The 19395-nt window shown below is 35.5% G+C and overlaps 1 protein-coding gene across 11 annotated transcripts in view; it reads left to right on the forward strand.

The window, feature by feature from the left end:
- The window catches only part of LOC117316648 (transmembrane and coiled-coil domains protein 1-like), a 105326-nt gene that overhangs the window by 36345 nt on the left and 49586 nt on the right, over positions 1 to 19395 (forward strand). Inside the window, exon 1 of one of the 11 annotated variants that reach the window (XM_033871345.1) lies at positions 845 to 945. The exons of 9 other annotated variants lie outside the window; for them this stretch is intronic. The gene's annotated coding sequence lies outside the window, so the exon portion shown is untranslated. Of the gene's footprint in view, positions 1 to 844; positions 946 to 14448; positions 14808 to 19395 lie in introns of those variants that run through there. One more of the 11 variants, XM_033871344.1, reaches the window with a different exon arrangement.

Below are 19395 nucleotides of genomic sequence, written 5' to 3' on the forward strand. Positions count from 1 at the left end.
AGACATGGTGGTTCATAAGGTGTCTGGTTATTGACCTAAGGCATCAGAATTATACAAAATAATGTTGAATTTGAATATTCAAATTGAAAATTATCTATGAAGTGTTGAGAGGGTATTGGTATTTGTTTATACAACGACAAGTATTTTTTTTTAAAAGAAATATAGAAGAGAAAAAATTATGTTTATATAAATTCCATATACGTCAGCTGAGGATGGGACATTGATATAAAGCTTGAGGAGACAAATCATGTCTGTCTGACACTCATTATCATTGACCACAGTCCACCAGGTCTTAATATATTGATATGATCACTATAGAAACGGAATGGTCAACCTATTTGCCACCATAAGCTTTATAATGACCAGTGGCTACAGACTGACCAGTGAAAATGCCCTCTGGAATGAAATTATAGGCTGATATATAATATGTCCTCATGTTATTCTGGGTTAATCAGATTTTCTGTTTTATGAATTAGCCACAGACATTGATGTATCACCTTCAGCCTGTGGGATGACCATGTGGTGGACACTGGCTGGAATGACCCTATAGTGAAATGTTGTGTTGCTGTCATGAATGTTCCCTTTCTCTAGAAGACAACTTGTATGGAATTTCGAAGGGAAAACTATGTTTTATGAGCTAACTGGGAGATAAATTTCACTTAAGGAGGTTCGGAGGTATTATTGTGTGTGAGACCATATTTTACTTAAGGAGGTTCGGAAGTATTATTGTGTGTGACCATATTTTACTTAAGGAGGTTCGGAGGTATTATTGTGTGTGAGACCATATTTTACTTAAGGAGGTTCGGAGGTATTATTGTGTGTGAGACCATATTTTACTTAAGGAGGTTCGGAGGTATTATTGTGTGTGACTAGAGATTAATTGACTGTTGGATTATTTATCGTCTGTATACATATGTGGCGATATTCTGTTACTGTTGGGAGCTGGTAAGTTATGATATATATATTATATTCATTCTGAGAGTAATTGTAAGTTGGTACAAAAAATGGGTGTCTGCCTTAAAATACATTGTATACAGTATTGTTAAAATTCTAGGATAACTGTTCATGACCGAATCAAAATTAAGAAGAAAGAAAAAAAATGTTGAAGAGTATATATATGCAAGTTACATTAATTTGATGTTGAAGTGTATTTTAATATTTTTCATATTCAAATGACAACTGGGGTTATCAGTTTTATCAGAGGCAAGCTTAGTACTGCTGGGGTTAAATGTAGGGGTAAGGTACAAGAGTGCATGCATGGTGTAAAGTCTAGATCTACCTATATGCAGAAGGCAGTTATGATAATGCTTTGTGATTTGTCTGGAAAATTATGTCATGCACAATATATATTTCTCAAGGGACGGCACATTCTATTAATTTTTCGTTTATTTCCCCCATGCTTTAATTCTATCAAAAAGTCTCCTGCCTATATAGTTTTCCTGTTTAATCTTTTGTTATAGATATTCCAGTAATAATTTCCAAATTTGAGAGGAATAATGAAAATGTGGAACCTAAACAAGAATAATTAAGTCTGATGAGATAAAACTGTTTGCCATGATACACCACTGAAAACTGCACCACTGAAAGAAAATTTGGGACAGCTATAGGATTAAGTGGAATTCTAAAGGCATTGATCCCCGAGTGTTAGTTGCGTCACTTTTAAAGATTTATTTTGCATGACTGTTGTATAGTCGGGTGAGAGATCAAGTGAGGTATTTTTCACCTGTGTACATCTATATGTATATATTATGTTTATAGCCTATAGGGTGTTCACCTGGTTTTTCTACCTGTATTACAATATAGATTACTAAGAGTCATACAATGAACGTCCTGTTATGCCTAACAAAACAAAACTTTTTAAATTCAAATGATTATTAGTTGGCTTTAAATGTTACAGTTCCTGGCGAAGGCGTCGTCTTACAAGACGATGACCTGGAAATGGTTATAGTCAGTATTTGAAGGTGATTATGACTTGAAATGTGAAAATATTTGTGGCTTGAGGAAATTCATTACTTCTACCCACGAAGATGTAACATCAGGGATTTGCAGACATTTCTGAAAATCTGGATTGTACATGAACGTGTTTTTGCATTTGAAATGAATGTCGCAGGTTGTCATAAATGTAAGTACTTTAGTGGTTTTTTATACCCCATCAAATTCAACAGAAGTAGCTAACTATGGAAACTTTTTGAAACTTTGATAGCATCATGATAATTTTGTATGTACCATATGGTAGTTGTTATTTTTTAAAGAATTTTGATCGGAATATTTTTGCATAAATTGTTTTCCTTTGTTTATGTCAGTATTTGATTGTTTGTCCAGAGATCTCCTACATTTTTCAACAAATATCATTGAAATTTGATAGGTTATTTGATCAAGATATATATAGTTGTGTTGAATGAGTTTGAATGACTGGTATCTCTGAAACTGTAAGAAAATTAAACCTTGACTAATTGTAATGAAAGTGTAGGTTATAAGCTTGCCACTGAACAACTCTTTAAATGATGCAAGTCTTATTTCAAAGCAAGATATTATATAACATCTGACAGGTGTAGGTTGTTCTGCCCTGTGATGCTATTGTTAAAACAGGTCACATATGGGAGAGATTGGCTTAATTCAGGTGGTTACTGTACAATGTCTGATTTGGTGTGTTGTATTTTAGTAACAACACATTAGTGTAATAATCCTATAGACTTATGTGGCTATTATTTATTGTGACATTGAATTTAACACTATGCAGTGTTGTAGACAGTTTTATTAGCTCACCTGGCCCGAAGGGCCGGTGAGCTTATGCCATGGTGCAGCGTCCGTCGTCCGTCGTCCGTCAACTTTTTCTTTAAATCGCTACTAGTCATAAAGTATTTAATGGATTTTCACCAAATTTGGTCAGGAACATCCTTGGGGGAAGGGGAACAGAGTTTGTATACAGTTTTACTCTGAACCCCCAGGGGCCTGAGGGGCGGGGCCAAATAGGGGAAATCGGGTTAATCCTTTAAATCGCTACTTGTCATAAAGTTATGAATGAATTTGAACCAAATTTGGTCAGGAACATCCTTGGCAGAAGGTGAACAGAGTTTGTATAAATTTTTACTCTGAACCCCCAGGGGCCTGAGGGGCGGGGCCAAATAGGGGAAATAGGGTTACTCCTTTAAATCGCTACTAGTCATAAAGTTATGAATGAATTTGAACCAAATTTGGCCAGGAACATCCTTGGCAGAAGGGGAACAGAGTTTGTATAAATTTTTACTCTGAACCCCTAGGGACCTGAGGGGCGGGGCCAAATAGGGGAAATAGGGTTACTCCTTTAAATCGCTACTAGTCATAAAGTTATGAATGAATTTGAACCAAATTTGGTCAGTGACATCCTTGGCAGAAAGGGAACAGAGTTTGTATAAATTTTTACTCTGAACCCCCAGGGGCCTGAGGGGCGGGGCCAAATAGGGGAAATAGGGTTACTCCTTTAAATCGCTACTAGTCATAAAGTTATGAATGAATTTGAACCAAATTTGGTCAGGAACATCCTTGGTAGAAGGGGAACATAGTTTGTATAAATTTTTACTCTTAACCCCCAGGGACCTGAGGGACGGGGCCAAATAGGGGAAATAGGGTTACTCCTTTAAATCGCTACTAGTCATAAAGTTATGAATGAATTTGAACCAAATTTGGTCAGGAACATCCTTGGCAGAAGGGGAACAGAGTTTGCATAAATTTTTACTCTGAACCCCTAGGGACCTGAGGGGCGGGGCCAAATAGGGGAAATAGGGTTACTCCTTTAAATCGCTACTAGTCATAAAGTTATGAATGAATTTGAACCAAATTTGGTCAGGAACATCCTTGGTAGAAGGGGAACATAGTTTGTATAAATTTTTACTCTTAACCCCTAGGGACCTGAGGGGCGGGGCCAAATAGGGAAATAGGGGTTTTTCCTTTAAATCGCTATTATTCATAAAGTTATTAATGGATTTGAACCAAATTTGGTCTGGAATATTCTTAGGGGAAGGGGGAAAGAGAGTTTATATAAATATTGACTCTGACCACCAAGGGGCCTGAAGGGAGGGGCCAAATAGGGGAAATAGAGATTTGAGTTTTAAATGGATTATAACCCAATTTGGTCAGAAACATCCGTGGTGATGGGGGAACAGATTTTGCATAAATGGTTACTGTGACCCTCAATCCCATAACTATGTATAGTAACGCTGGGCATTAAGGGATAAACACAATTCTTATGTAAACATAGGCCAAAGGGTTTTCCCCACCCTAAGGGACTTAGTTTCTTTAAACACCATTATGTTGTAAAAAATAATCCATATGGTCTTTCAGAGAGTACATTTTTGTATAATGTATTAACAAATTGAACATGAACATTATTTTGACATTTGGTCAAATCCAACCAGGTGAGCGATACAGGCCCCATGGGCCTCTTGTATTAAGTGAAAGTAAAACAAGCTGCCATATTGTTTACATTAACGCTGGTGACCAGGTAGCTCAATTGGTATATTATCTAGCTAGTGTTTGGAGGTCCTGGGTTCGAACCCCTGTCTGATGTGCATTTTCCTTCTCCTGCAATGCATTTGTACAACAGAGAATTATTTACATGAATGATAAAAATATGAATTTACCTATAGAAAAATTTGTTATGAAAATCATGAGCATCTGTTATATATGTATTTCATTGAATGGGTAAATGTAGTACTGTCATCTGCTATTCCCATCTAATCAACATTTAAATAACTTACAGTCGACAACGAGGAAGAAGGAGCACTGAATTTTGTAGACTATTATATATTTAGTCAACAACTGGGAAAAGGGAAGCAATATTTTTGTTGACAGCAGTATAGAAAGAGTAAATGTAATATCCAGTCTGAATACACTAAACATAAATGGTCATTTAGGGGATATGATTGTCCATTTGTATCACACATTCATCATTGGTATCGGTCAACAAAGTCCAGGAGGGTTTCATACAGTATGGTCAGTCTGAGTCCCGTTTAATACACAAATGTGTTATGTTTCAATCAATAGCCAGTGTATATTGGATGGCCTTCCACACACCCAGTGGTCAATGACCTATTGGTGCCTGGTGCCCGATTACTGATCAATGATATAATACCTTATTTCAGAGCCAGTTAAGTTCAGTTCCCAAATTGACCTGCTATTTTCTTAATCCGGTCAAGATTTCCTTGTAAGACTATTTCGTCTGTACGATTTTCCTGTCTTAATGCGGTCAAGCTCCGTAAAGCCACTTTGATATATAGTGTTTAATTCAACTTTTTGTGAACTGGTCATATATTTGTTTTGAGGTAACTTAAATTATAACCTATTTATGAACTTGTCATATATAATATATTCATTTTGAGGTAACTATACTATACATTGTAATCTGTTTGTGAATTTTCTATTATAATTATGAGCTTCAATGGTTAGCTATCTTATGTTTGTCTTTTCAAATCTTATATCTTTCCTTAACAATCAAATATAGTGTCAAACTTTCTGCTGTCCATTTTCAAACTTTTAATTCAAAGGATTTCCATGGTATTGCCAGGTTTAGTTAAGAGCTTTTAAAACATAGTAAAAGCTACAAGAAAACTGAGACAAATTTAAATAGATTTTTTTGAGCTTTTTAACAAAAGGCCTCGGAGAAATCTTGGAAAACCTCAGTGAATGTTTGGATCTCCTTGATGAAGCTTACCATTAGTGATTTAAAGCTGGAAAGTCCCTTGCAAAAGTTATAAAAGCTAGTCATTGATGTTAAAGCTCAGAAAATTCTTGGAAAAAACTCATAAACCAGCAGGAGAACCTAATATCATCCTAAGAATACTGGACAGTCCGGTCAGCGCAATCATTATATATATAGATCCACTTTATACTTTTAACTTTTGTTAGATCATAGGGTGAATTTAATTGCCGTAAGTAATATCTGGGTGTAAAATTTCCATAGAAATACAGGGCATGCATCTTCGAAAATACAGGAAACGACATGGAGCATTTATTATGTATATCTTGGGGAAATCATTTAATGCATAGAAATTTTGATACAAACTTCTTTATATCAAACTCTGATAATTAAGTCAAGGCCATGTTTAACTCAAAGAATATATTAGTTTTGACGGTAAAAAATTCTATGTAAAATATACAGTCAAACCTTGCCTCAAGTAACGACCACCTGAATTAAATGACTCACTCTCATGTGACAGTCCCTCCCTATATATACCAGTGACCTAAACCTAGATTAGGAGACCACCTGTTATAAAGCAACCTTTTTTTCCCTTCCTTGGTCTCACGTGACAGGTTTGTTTGTCTGTACTAGGTTACCTATTATACCTACTATACGTCTAATACTCAGGGTAACTGGAAGTTTTCATGACCCCACTGTCTTTGAGATAACAAGCTTGAGGTGCATGACTGTATATCTCCTAGACTCCAGGCCAACAGGCCCTAATTCTTTCAAGCTAAATTCTAATACTAGATTATCTCCCCTAGTTTGAAACTTATAGGAATCAGACATATCCTAGGGACCAAAATCATAAAGCTCAATTTTATTTATAATCTCAATATTCTAGAGACAGAGGGCCAGTCTAAAATCTTCATAAAAGAGGCCTTTGTTGATGACTTATAAAATCAATAAGGCAAAATTGAATTTAAACTTGCATTTAGATTTTTTAGGTCACCTGAGACGAAGTCTCAAGTGACCTATTCTAATCGCCTTTTGTCCGTCGTCGTCCGTCATGCGTAGTGCGTCGTGAATCCGTAAACAATTTACATTTTCGACTTCTTCTCCAAAACCGCTTAACCAAATTCAATGAAATTTGGAAGAAAGTTTCTATGGCTGAAGTTCAACCAAAATTGTGAATTATATGGTCCCAACCCCCCAGGGGCCTGAGGGGTGGGGCCAAAAAGGGTCAAATTGACTAAAACTTCAAAAATCTTCTTCTCTACTCTCATATATGGTGGAGTCAAACACTCTTCATAGATGGAAGGGTCTTATGGTGCTTTACCAAAATTGTGAATTGCATGACCCTGGGGTCTCACGTTTGCCCCTGGGGAGGGGTTAAACTTTACTATAGTTTATATAGGGAAATCAAATTTTTGAATATTATTTGTTGGATTTGTATTGGAACTCATTCTAACCTGGTCAACATTATCAGCATGGGATAACAGTTTGATGAAATGCACATGTTGGCCCTGACTGGCCCCCAGGGGCTGAGGGGCGGGGCTAAAAAGGGTCAAATTGACTGAAATTTTAAAAATCTTCTCTATACTCTCATATTTAGTCTCACGTTTGCCCCTGGGGAGAGGGTAAACTTTGCTATAGTTTATATAGGGAAATCACATTTTTGACAATTATTTGTTTGATTTCTATTGGAATTCATTCTAACTTTCTTAAAATTATCAGCATGGGATGACAGCTTAATGATATGCACATGTTGGCCCTGACTGACCCCCAGGGACTGATGGGTGGGGCCAAAAAGGGTCAATTAGATTAAATGAAATTATTCAAATCTCAGGTGACCGTTAAGGCCCATGGGCCTCTTGTTTCTAAAGTTATACTGATTAAGTCAAATTTTGTTCTCTCAGGGAACGAGTTTGAATGGCATGCATAAAATTGTAAAGTTCAGTTACAAATAAAAATATGTTTAAATCAAAATAAATATATACGGTAGCTTCTTTTCCTATATGCTTATAAGTGAAATTGACTCCTGGTAACAGTCCGAGATCACTTCTGATGTTTATGAAACAGCTGATTTAAAGGAACCATTACTGTTTGTAGTGTAGAGTGGCAGGCATCAGCTGATAGCTTTGTGCATGCAGATATCTAAATTAAATCAGCCAGAGTCGCCGGCAAAGAAAGGTTCGTATGTCCAGTAATGGTCAATATTTCAGTGGGCGTAATATATCAGTAGTTGGTGTGTTAGACATGTCGGAAATAGTGTTATACAAATATTGATGAATTACTTAAAAGATCTAGATTACTTAAAAAGATATAAACTTGTACATACATGTATTCTTTTTTGTCAACTCTTGGAATAATTAGGGGATTTTATTTTATCTATATTGTTGAATGCCAATTAGACAAATGTGGGACTGAAATAACACAAGATTTACCAGGTATTTCAAAACATGGGAAAAACAACACCAGGATATCAGAATAGGCAAGGTCTTTATTGATTTGACAGGAATTAATGGCTTTAGATTGAAGGAAAAAATACTCGAACCAAACATCTACCTGTTTACTAAGACGTGATCAGTGCATGGATAAGACAGGTACTAGTTGCCAGGATATTTATATATCTATGTCAACCTTCTACTAAATACCTTTTTCATCAGTAATCTGCTGGTTATCAAGTGCATTCGTCCATGTAATATTTTTTGCACATGTCGCTATAAATAGTGTAATATACCCTGGAGTGTTTTTTCATTGGTTGCTCCACTAGTTTAAAAAACCCTGGAGCGTTTTTTCATTGGTTGCTCCACTAGTTTAAAAAACCCTGGAGCGTTTTCATTGGCTGCTCCACTGGTTTAATATACACTGGAGTGTTTTTCATTGGCTACTCCACGGGTGTAATATACCCTGGAGCGTTTTCGTTGACTGCGCCAGTCAGTAATCAATTCTATAATTGTGACATCATGAATTGTGAATGGAACAAAAAAACTGAGTTAGGTGATAAAGAGTATCTTAAATTTGTTATTGATTTATATATGAGATTCCATGAAACTTCTCTCAAAGTTTTGATATTTCCTCTAAGTACATTGTAACCATATAGCTACTGCTTATAATTAATTATAGGATGGTATTCCTCAGTGTATAAGCAATGCCATTCATAAGGTCTGAGATTGATTGTTTTCTATGTTCCAGCATTAGGGATGAGCTATCACCTGCCAGATTGAATTTCTCTTAAAGCATTCTACAAAGAGATATTTCATCACATTTGGGATTTACTATTCTAGACTTACTCAAGTCATAACATTTGGTGATGTCCCACCAGCAGGCATTCACACATTATATTCATGTTAAATTGATATTTTGTGTTATATATATATATGTATTTATATAAAAGGACAATCATATGGGTTGTGATACCTTTTAGTTAGTTAGAATATTGTAGAAGTATTCTGCATGTAAGTCCATGTATTGCAGAAAAACATTAACGAAAGCATGCTAACAAAAAAATTATCACGAAGGTTAGCATAATGATAAAAGCCTCTAGGTACAATAGTGAGCTCCAGAGGACACCTTTTTACAGTTAATATGTTATTAAAAAGTCCCTGTGACCAAGAGGACAAGCTATGAACATATACAGTCATGAACCCATAGCTATACCATTGAGAGAAAATTTCTATATTTTTCAATAGAACGTGATAGAATTTCATCCTTGACTGGTGTTCAAAATGGAATAAAAATCGTAAAATATTGATGAGAGTTGTAAGGTCTATTATCTCGTCTTCACGGGGAAAATAGTCACCAGTAAAAATGGCCCATGGCAAATAATTATTTCTCACTTTGACTTTTACATATGACTGCTATAAAATGACTCCAATATAATGTTATAAGAGAAAATTCATTTTAAAGTGAAAAGCGGCCAGCTATTTCTAAAATGACATGTAAAAGTTGCCATCTGGAAATCTCTCCACCTCCATATAATTCAATGACCATTCCTATAATCAGCAAGTGATATACCTATGTTCATCATAGACACATCATAATACAGATGGCTTAAAATTAACACGGACAGAACAGTAACTATAGTCAGAAAAACAAAATAATCTTGCAATAGATGCATGGCTTCATGCAGGTAGGTAGTAGGAGCTAACTAAGGTCGACAAAACATTGACTGCCTAGTCAAGACACTAAACCTAGCTAGCAATAGATGGCATTATCTAGTATAACTAAATAAAGACCGACAGGACATTGCATGTTAATAGTCGGAGAGACTAAATCAAGGTGGTGTACATGTAGGTGGTAAACGAGTATCTAACTAAATCTGACTGGACATTGACTATAGTGGGTGAGACTAAATCAAGGTGGTGTCAGGTAGGTGGTAAACGAGTATCTAACTAAATCTGACTGGACATTGACTATAGTGGGTGAGACTAAATCAAGGTGGTGTCATGTAGGTGGTAAACGAGTATCTAACTAAATCTGACTGGACATTGACTATAGTGGGTGAGACTAAATCAAGGTGGTGTCAGGTAGGTGGTGATCCATAACTAAGGAAATTAAAACTGTGACCGTTTTGGATATAATGTACACAACCTGTATAATGGGACATCTATTAGCCTTACTGAATGATGATCATAACCTGCTATGTAAAATATCAGGGCTTCAGAGGGATGGAAGGGATGGACTGATAAATTGGTTGGGGGCTGGGAATTGGAAGGGTGGGCTGCTTTTGGGGGGGGATTTTTGGTAGTGATGTGAGGGGCAGCTGGAATTGACAGCAGGGGTGCAGAATCTAATTCTTTATTAGAACAATCTCACTGTAGCTTTGTGTGTTGAACATTAGCTCAGTACATGTAACATATGGAAATGATTTTCCCTTGCTTTGTATTGATACATGGTTTTTACGATGAAAGATACAGATTTGTACTCAATGTACACACATCAATGTTTTTTTATGAACTTTTCATGTTTTGTTGACATTTAAGCATGCTATGGAATTCATCTAATATGTATGTCCTTTCATTCCTAACTTGAAAAGAACCGACTAAAATACATTGTTGTGATATATATCTGTCATCTAAAGAGGTCATATTGTCCTTACGACGAGTTACTTTCTCAAAATTATATGTTTTTAAACAACTAGTTATCTCCATAAATGAGATGCTTAATGACTCCATTAAAATTTCAATAAATATTTTGTTCAAAATGTCTTTGCTGCTACTAGATTACCTATATGAAGGCTTTTTTTTAAATATTGAAAAATATCAAAGATGTAATTACCTCTCTGAAAAATTACCATGAACAAAGTTGTGAGGCCAATTCACTGTATAACTAATACTTTGCCATTTACATTAAAATATCATAATAGCACACTAATTTTTACAGTGATTGATATATACATTATGTATCAATTGATTTCCTACACAATAACCATCGCTATTGTAGTCTGAACCATTATACAACAAGAGATAACGGGGGTAAATCATTACTGTGCTCTGAATGTTGTCACCAGATATGTGTGTAGTACAATAACGGGGCTGACTGTAGATGTGTGTAATACACTGTTATAACGGGGCTGTTATAGAGTGTATACTGACTGTAGATGTGTGTAATACACTGTTATAACGGGGCTGTTATAGAGTGTATACTGACTGTAGATGTGTGTAATACACTGTTATAACGGGGCTGTTATAGAGTGTATACTGACTGGAGATGTGTGTAATACACTGTTATAACGGGGCTGTTATAGAGTGTATACTGACTGTAGATGTGTGTAATACACTGTTATAACGGGGCTGTTATAGAGTGTACACTGACTGTAGATGTGTGTAATACACTGTTATAACGGGGCTGTTATAGAGTGTATACTGACTGTAGATGTGTGTAATACACTGTTATAACGGGGCTGTTATAGAGTGTATACTGACTGGAGATGTGTGTAATACACCTTATAACGGGGCTGTTATAGAGTGTATACTGACTGGAGATGTGTGTAATACACCGTTATAACGGGGCTGTTATAGAGTGTATACTGACTGGAGATGTGTGTAATACACCGTTATAACGGGGCTGTTATAGAGTGTATGCTGACTAGACACCAGACATGTGTGTTGTGTTATAACTAGGACATTCCTGTAGTGATCCACTATCTCGTCCTTAATTCAGTGTCCTCTACTTATAGATTTTCTCATCCAATCATTCAATCAATTACCTTATATGTACCATAGTTATCAAATGATAAGTCTAGGCAACAAAAATGTTCAGACATGAAGTAGGAGGATGGCTTATTGCTTGATAATGAAACACTGAATTTGTTAGCTGTACCTGCATACGTTAAAAGTTATGAATTGAATACTGCAGGTCAATAATATAGTATTTTACTGTTATCATTATCCACTTATTCATGTTTTGTTTTTTAGGTCACCTGAGACAAAGTCTCAAGTGACCTATTCTAATCGCCTTTTGTCCGTCGTCGTCCGTCGTCCGTCGTGCGTCGTGCGTCCGTAAACTTTTTACATTTTCGACTTCTTCTCCAAAACCACTTAACAAAATTCAATGAAATTTGGCAGAAAGTTTCTATGGCTGAAGGTCAACCAAAATTGTGAATTATATGGTCCCCACCCCCCAGGGGCCTGAGGGGTGGGGCCAAAAAGGGTCAAATTGACTAAATCTTCAAAAATCTTCTTCTCTACTCTCAGATATGGTGGAGTCAAACACTCTTTATAGATGAAAGGGTCTTGTGATGCTTTACCAAAATTGTGAATTGCATGATCCTGGGGTCTCAAGTTTGCCCCTGGGGAGGGGGTAAACTTTACTATAGTTTATATAGGGAAATCACATTTTTGACTATTATTTGTTGGATTTGTATTGGAATTCATTCTAACTTGGTTCAAATTATCAGCATGGGATGACAGTTTGATGGTATGTACATGTTGGCCCTGGTTGACCCCCAGGGGCTGGTGGGCGGGGCCAAAAAGGGTCAAATTGACTGAAATTTCAAAAATCTTCTTCTCTACTCTCAGATATGGTAGAATCAAATACTCTTCATAGATGGAAGGGTCTTAAGGTGCTTTACCAAAATTGTGAATTTCATGACCCTGGGGTCTCACGTTTGCCCCTGGGGAGGGGGTAAACTTTACTATAGTTTATATAGGGAAATCACATTTTTGACTATTACTTGTTGGATTTGTATTGGAATTCATTCTAACTTGGTTCAAATTATCAGCATGGGATGACAGTTTGATGTTATGTACATGTTGGCCCTAATTAACCCCGAGGGGCTGGTGGGCGGGGCCAAAAAGAGTCAAAATGACTAAAATTTCAAAAATCTTCTTCTCTACTCTCAGATGTGGTAGAATCAAATACTCTTCATAGATGGAAGGGTCTTAAGGTGCTTTACCAAAATTGTGAATTTCATGACCCTGGGGTCTCACGTTTGCCCCTGGGGAGGGGGTAAACTTTACTATAGTTTATATAGGGAAATCACATTTTTGACTATTATTTGTTGGATTTGTATTGGAATTCATTCTAACTTGGTTCAAATTATCAGCATGGGATGACAGTTTGATGGTATGTACATGTTGGCCCTGGTTGACCCCCAGGGGCTGGTGGGCGGGGCCAAAAAGGGTCAAATTGACTGAAATTTCAAAAATCTTCTTCTCTACTCTCAGATATGGTAGAATCAAATACTCTTTATAGATGGAAGGGTCATAAGGTGCTTTACCAAAATTGTGAATTTCATGACCCTGGGGTCTCACGTTTGCCCCTGGGGAGGGGGTAAACTTTACTATAGTTTATATAGGGAAATCACATTTTTTACCATTATTTCTTTGATTTGTATTGGAATTCATTCTAACTTGGTTCAAATTATCAGCATGGGATGACAGTTTGATGGTATGTACATGTTGGCCCTGGTTGACCCCCAGGGGCTGGTGGGCGGGGCCAAAAAGGGTCAAATTGACTGAAATTTCCAAAATCGTCTTATCAACTATATGTTAGAATCAAATACTCTTCATAGACTGACCCCATTAGGACTGATGGGTGGGGCCAAATAGGGTCAATTTAGTTGGCCGAAATAATTCAAATCTCAGGTGACCGTTAAGGCCCTTTGGGCCTCTTGTTTAATTCAGCAATAGATGCACTATACCTGGTAATAAGCCAATCCATAACTTTCAAAATCTGTAAGATACTATATCATTGACCTGCTGTAAGATACTATATCATTGACCTGCTGTAAGATACTATATCATTGACCTGCTGTAAGATACTATATCATTGACCTGCTGTAAGATACTATATCATTGACCTTCTGTAAGATACTATATCATTGACCTGCAGTAGAGTATTTTACTGTGATATGAATTATAATCTGCTTAAAATTGGATTCCAAGTCTGATGCAAGTATCCAGATTTTGCCTGCGTTATTGACGCAAGTATGAGTATTTTGCTTGCGTTATTTGCGAAGAATTGTGTGTAAATATGCATTCATGCAGGCTATCTGGAGCACTGCGATGTAGTCTGCCATTTTGTTTTAACTTCTGGGGGTGAGCCTATGAATAAATACTTCCATCACGGAATCCGGAAAAAACACAAAGTACCGAAAGACTGAAGTATAAATTTGGTGTATAGGTACCCTACAGTGATTATAGATCAGACACCTGATTACTCATGTTTTAGGTGTATCCAGTACAGATGCCCTGGGGTGATTGTATAGTGTGTTATTCTCACATGTTAAAATCTATGGATGTACACTACCCAAGATTATTAATGTTTATTGAATATTCTCTCTTAGACATGCCAGTGATTTGTGAATAATGTTCTGCTCTATACACGAGATTCTGTGTATTCAGTACCATGGAGTGATTGTATATTGTAAACACATCCCATGTGTTCCCTGTTCCTTGTATTGTGAGAGTCGACACACACCATCATACACACACATATATACACCAATCACATGTGTTCAATAAGAAGGGGATAAGCTATGGAAGATGAAAAATTCGACACCAGAAGGAGGTTTAAATATGTGTCTGTTAGATTTTTATCAATATATTCTGCGTTACATCGACATGTTGTTAGGCGTCCGTGTCACAGCGACATTCTAGTGTCAAAGTGTTTATAAAGAAAATGTCGATACAGATTTTCTAAGGTAAGTCGATCCATAGCAGGATCATGGTCATTGAGCTGTTTTATTGTGTGTGGGTTTTTTTCATGAAAAGTCTGACTATTTGGCCGTTTGAGACTTTAATGAATGCAAGCTAATAATATATGAAGATGTTGCAGGTAATCTGTGCATAATTAATGTAGATATACTGAAAAAATCATATTAATTACTCATAGCTAGGTGTCTGATATTTTATCTTGGGTGGGGTTTTAAAAAATGCTTAAATCATGGTATGTATTTTTATACACAGAGTTCCTAAGGGGAGAATATTTACTATACTGCTGTGTGACTGTCCATTACAATACATAGTGTCTCTTTGATATACTGTCCGCTTATACAGGTAGAATTTCACACAGTAAAACTTTAGCCCTCGGACATAAGTACAATTAAACATTATAACAGTTGAGTGACAGTAAGTTATTTTCTAAATGTTTGTAATTATGTCACACCTTTCTAGAAAGGGAGATAACTGTAGGATTGATTTCTTATCATAATTTGTTTTTGTGTTGACCCTTTAATATTTCAGGGGTCAGGGAACTTTACATGCATGACGTCTTGGTATGGTGGAGTGTCACATATGCTATTGACCTCAAAAACAGCTGTATATATATATAAACCACTAATGGATATATGGGTGATATTTCTGTTTATTAGAGTAACTACGGTAATGGTTTACTTTATAGGCTAATAACTACAGAATATATGTTGCAAGCAGGTAAAGTGTCTTCAGAGTCGACCATGCATGGGTGTTAGGGTATATCATACCAGGCACATGTTGGTTCTCATTTAAAACTGGGCAGTTTTAATTGAGTGTATATATTATTCCTAGGGTTTTAGGATGATGTTCTGGTACCAGTTAAATTTGCAGAACTGCAAGGCTAGTCTAGAGCAAAATCAGAATAACATGGTTAATTTAAAGTTTTTAAATCATCCGAGGAAATAAAAATTTTGTGATAAAGTCCATGTAATAGAAATTGACCTTTGATCCTGACTTTGACACACATCTGCCAAATAATAGTACATTGTGTGTACCAATGTTATAGATGTAAATGGTTTAAGGTAACGGCCTTGTTAATTGATACATGAATTACACTGATAGTATACATCATACACATACATACAATGTGTATAGTTATATGTAGATATATAACAGGTTTCAGATTGAAAAGCTTTGGATAGGAATCCAACTGTTACCATCACAAAGGAGTTAGGGAATGTCTGTATGATGATGTACTGGGATACCACAGACTTATAATTATAATCATGGCTGTGTTACCTGGCCTACAACATGTTTATATCATTTACATCACAGGTAATTTGAAGTCCCAACTAATATAATTGACATCAACGCTTATAATTAATTTTTGAAATTAATGTTTTATGTACAATTTTACTGGTTTTATATGGGATTCTTTTTCTCAAATCAATACACAACATCAATTGTGGTATTATGACGTCACATTTTTCGCGCCATTATTGGAATTTTTTTCATAGTGGTATGGAAAAAAAAGTCTCAACCAATCAGAAAGCCGCATTCTGCGTACAAACAATGGAAAATTAATTATACAGATATGTTTAGAATTCTGTAAAAATCTAAGTATGCACCAGCTGCTGTATATGTCCTATAATGACAGTGGTACTTAATTTACAGTCCATCTGTTTATCTATCATTTGCTCTTTAGTTAGACTCTGATTTAATTAGGTCTTTTTATCTGTCAAGAATTGTTTCAGGAAATATTACATTTTTGGAAGTTGAACATTGATCGGTAAGTTGTGAAATTCAGAATATTTTTATTATTTTTACATATATCGCAATTTTATCATTTTGGACTTTGGAGCCAATTAAATACTTTTGACCGATTTAGTTGTGCTAGTTGTTGTTTTAGTAATGTGATATTAAGATTTATAATAGCTACATTTTCATCAAAGGATAAGGAGGAGTCAACTTTTTGCATTAAATTGAACAAATATTTGTTATTAAGGAAGAGATGATTTCTCGGTTTACTAGAATAACTACGGTATATATGTGGTCTATCCACGATATATGTTTACTAGAATAACTACTGTATATATGTGGTCTATCCACGATATATGTTTACTAGAATAACTACTGTATATATGTGGTCTATCCACAATATATGTTAAAGGCTCCCTGTTCTGTTTACTAGAATAACTACTGTATATATGTGGTCTATCCACGATATATGTTTACTAGAATAACTACTGTATATATGTGGTCTATCCACAATATATGTTAAAAGCTCCCTGTTCTGTTTACTAGAATAACTACTGTATATATGTGGTCTATCCACAATATATGTTAAAGGCTCCCTGTTCTGTTTACTAGAATAACTACTGTATATATGTGGTCTATCCATGATATATGTTAAAGGCTCCCTGTTCTGTTTACTAGAATAACTACTGTATATATGTGGTCTATCCACGATATATATGTTTACTAGAATAACTACTGTATATATGTGGTCTATCCACGATATATATGTTTACTAGAATAACTACTGTATATATATGTGGTCTATCCACGATATATGTTATAGGCTCCCTGTTCCAGCTGGGACATACCTTACATTGTTCCACCATGTACACAAGACCCCAAGATTTCCATGTGACAGAAGTACACAGTTGCATGTCACTATATATATGCAAGGCCCGCTTTTATCACCTCATGCAGGTGAAATGCATTCATTCTTGCGATTGCTAGAAAACATCTGCATAGCTGCACGCATATGATCACCAAACAATTAATGAGGATTTAGTTTTGTCAGTCATTCAAGCGAAACTAAATAGGAAAGATAATGCAAATTCAGAATTTTACACATGTGCTTGACGATCTTTTGAATATTGAATATTGAGAGTATTACTAAATTATTATTATAATTTCATTAACTCCCCCATCCAGACGAAACAGCTGTAATATATAATGTAGATTAATTAAGTTTTGGCACTGCCTTATCAAACTGATTTGTATTGATAAGTGTTCTGCAGCGTTTCTTTCGTCCTGACTTGTGTACAGTCGTAAATCTGACTAAAAGGACACATCTCCTTACTCTCATTGATGATGACACATCCTGATGGTGACACGGTCTTATGACAGGAAGGAAGCTACAAGATCTACACTCACCATAACCCTCCGGCTGTTGTGGTTTCCCATGAGTCTCACTTAGAACCTGATGTCCAAGGTCCACCAGAGCTGTCAGGTCTTATTTTACACAACATATATATGTGTACGATTTTACTAGGGAATTGTATTGTTCGTAATTAACATTTACAGTCAGGATCTATATATTGGGGGCCATTAAATAAAGTGCAAAAATAAAAAGCCCAACAAATTTATTTATTGTAATTATGAATTTTAATCTCTGTGTATGTCAAAAATCAGCTTTGTCTCAGTTTAAGTTTGACAAGATGGTTTTGCATACTTGAGTTCTGACAACCACAAAATTAAATGTATATATAGTTTCTACCTGTTAAATGTTTAAATGGGTGTGGTCAGTACTGGTTTTGAAATTCTGAATAGATGTAGATCGGTTGTGTTGTACTGCATTTTGATTCCCTTATTTTTCTGAAATCCAGAGAGCTGAAGATTTTTCTTTTGTTTTTAATTATAATGTGATATATAATTAACTACTAAAGCATATAATTTTAATATAAAATTTATATATTTTTAATACGGATTTAATTATGTTTGTTTTATTATGTAACTACCAGAACTTAAAAATGGCATAATGAAATTTAAAAGAAATTATCAAATTTGAGATACAGCCAGGGTATAATTGGATAATCCCAACACTAATGATGTTGGTTGTAGGAGGATCCAAATCGTGTATCACACCCTAGAGATGTAAGAATTCGGAATTATCATTCAGATCAATAATGCAGTTTAGTACATTCGTGTTAAGTGTGAAGGTTTGTTTGGTGGACTGGCCTGGAGATTACATTTTCATTGCTTTAGGATAAATTTAGACACAATTAACCTTGGCGTTTTTTTCTAGTGTTTATGTTAGAACCTATTTATGGAAATATCTCGTACTAAAATCTCTATTACAGTACAGTATTAGTTCTCTGTTCCTAAGGATATAGCTAGGGACTGGCCCATATGATTCTTTATTTTTGGGATTTCAGAATGGTCCCCATGTTTTGCGTAAGTGATACCCCCAGCGGTGATTTTAATTACATTGACTAATTTAAAACATCTGTTATCCTTTGGTCACCTGAACTAAAGTCATATATCCTTTAAAATTTGTGATCCATCATGAAATGTGTTATAGCTGTCAACCAATGTCAAATGTTACTACATTTTGAACTTTGATAGTACTGTAGAAATATCAACTTCATTGAGATATTCAGTACATTGTTCTTACCCTTTGTTAGTTCATTTATATTAATGTGTCTGCGTTCTGGGCTGTCCAAGAGATAATATATATACATTATACAACAACAGCCAACAGGAAATTCTATAAATTTTTAAACATAAAATCCAGGATTTCCATTTAACTTCATCGAAATGTTCAATATACTCGACCCACACTTAAAATCCTTTTCTGCTCAAGCG

The sequence above is a fragment of the Pecten maximus genome, chromosome 18, assembly GCF_902652985.1.
Source record: "Pecten maximus chromosome 18, xPecMax1.1, whole genome shotgun sequence".
NCBI classification, from domain to species: domain Eukaryota; kingdom Metazoa; phylum Mollusca; class Bivalvia; order Pectinida; family Pectinidae; genus Pecten; species Pecten maximus.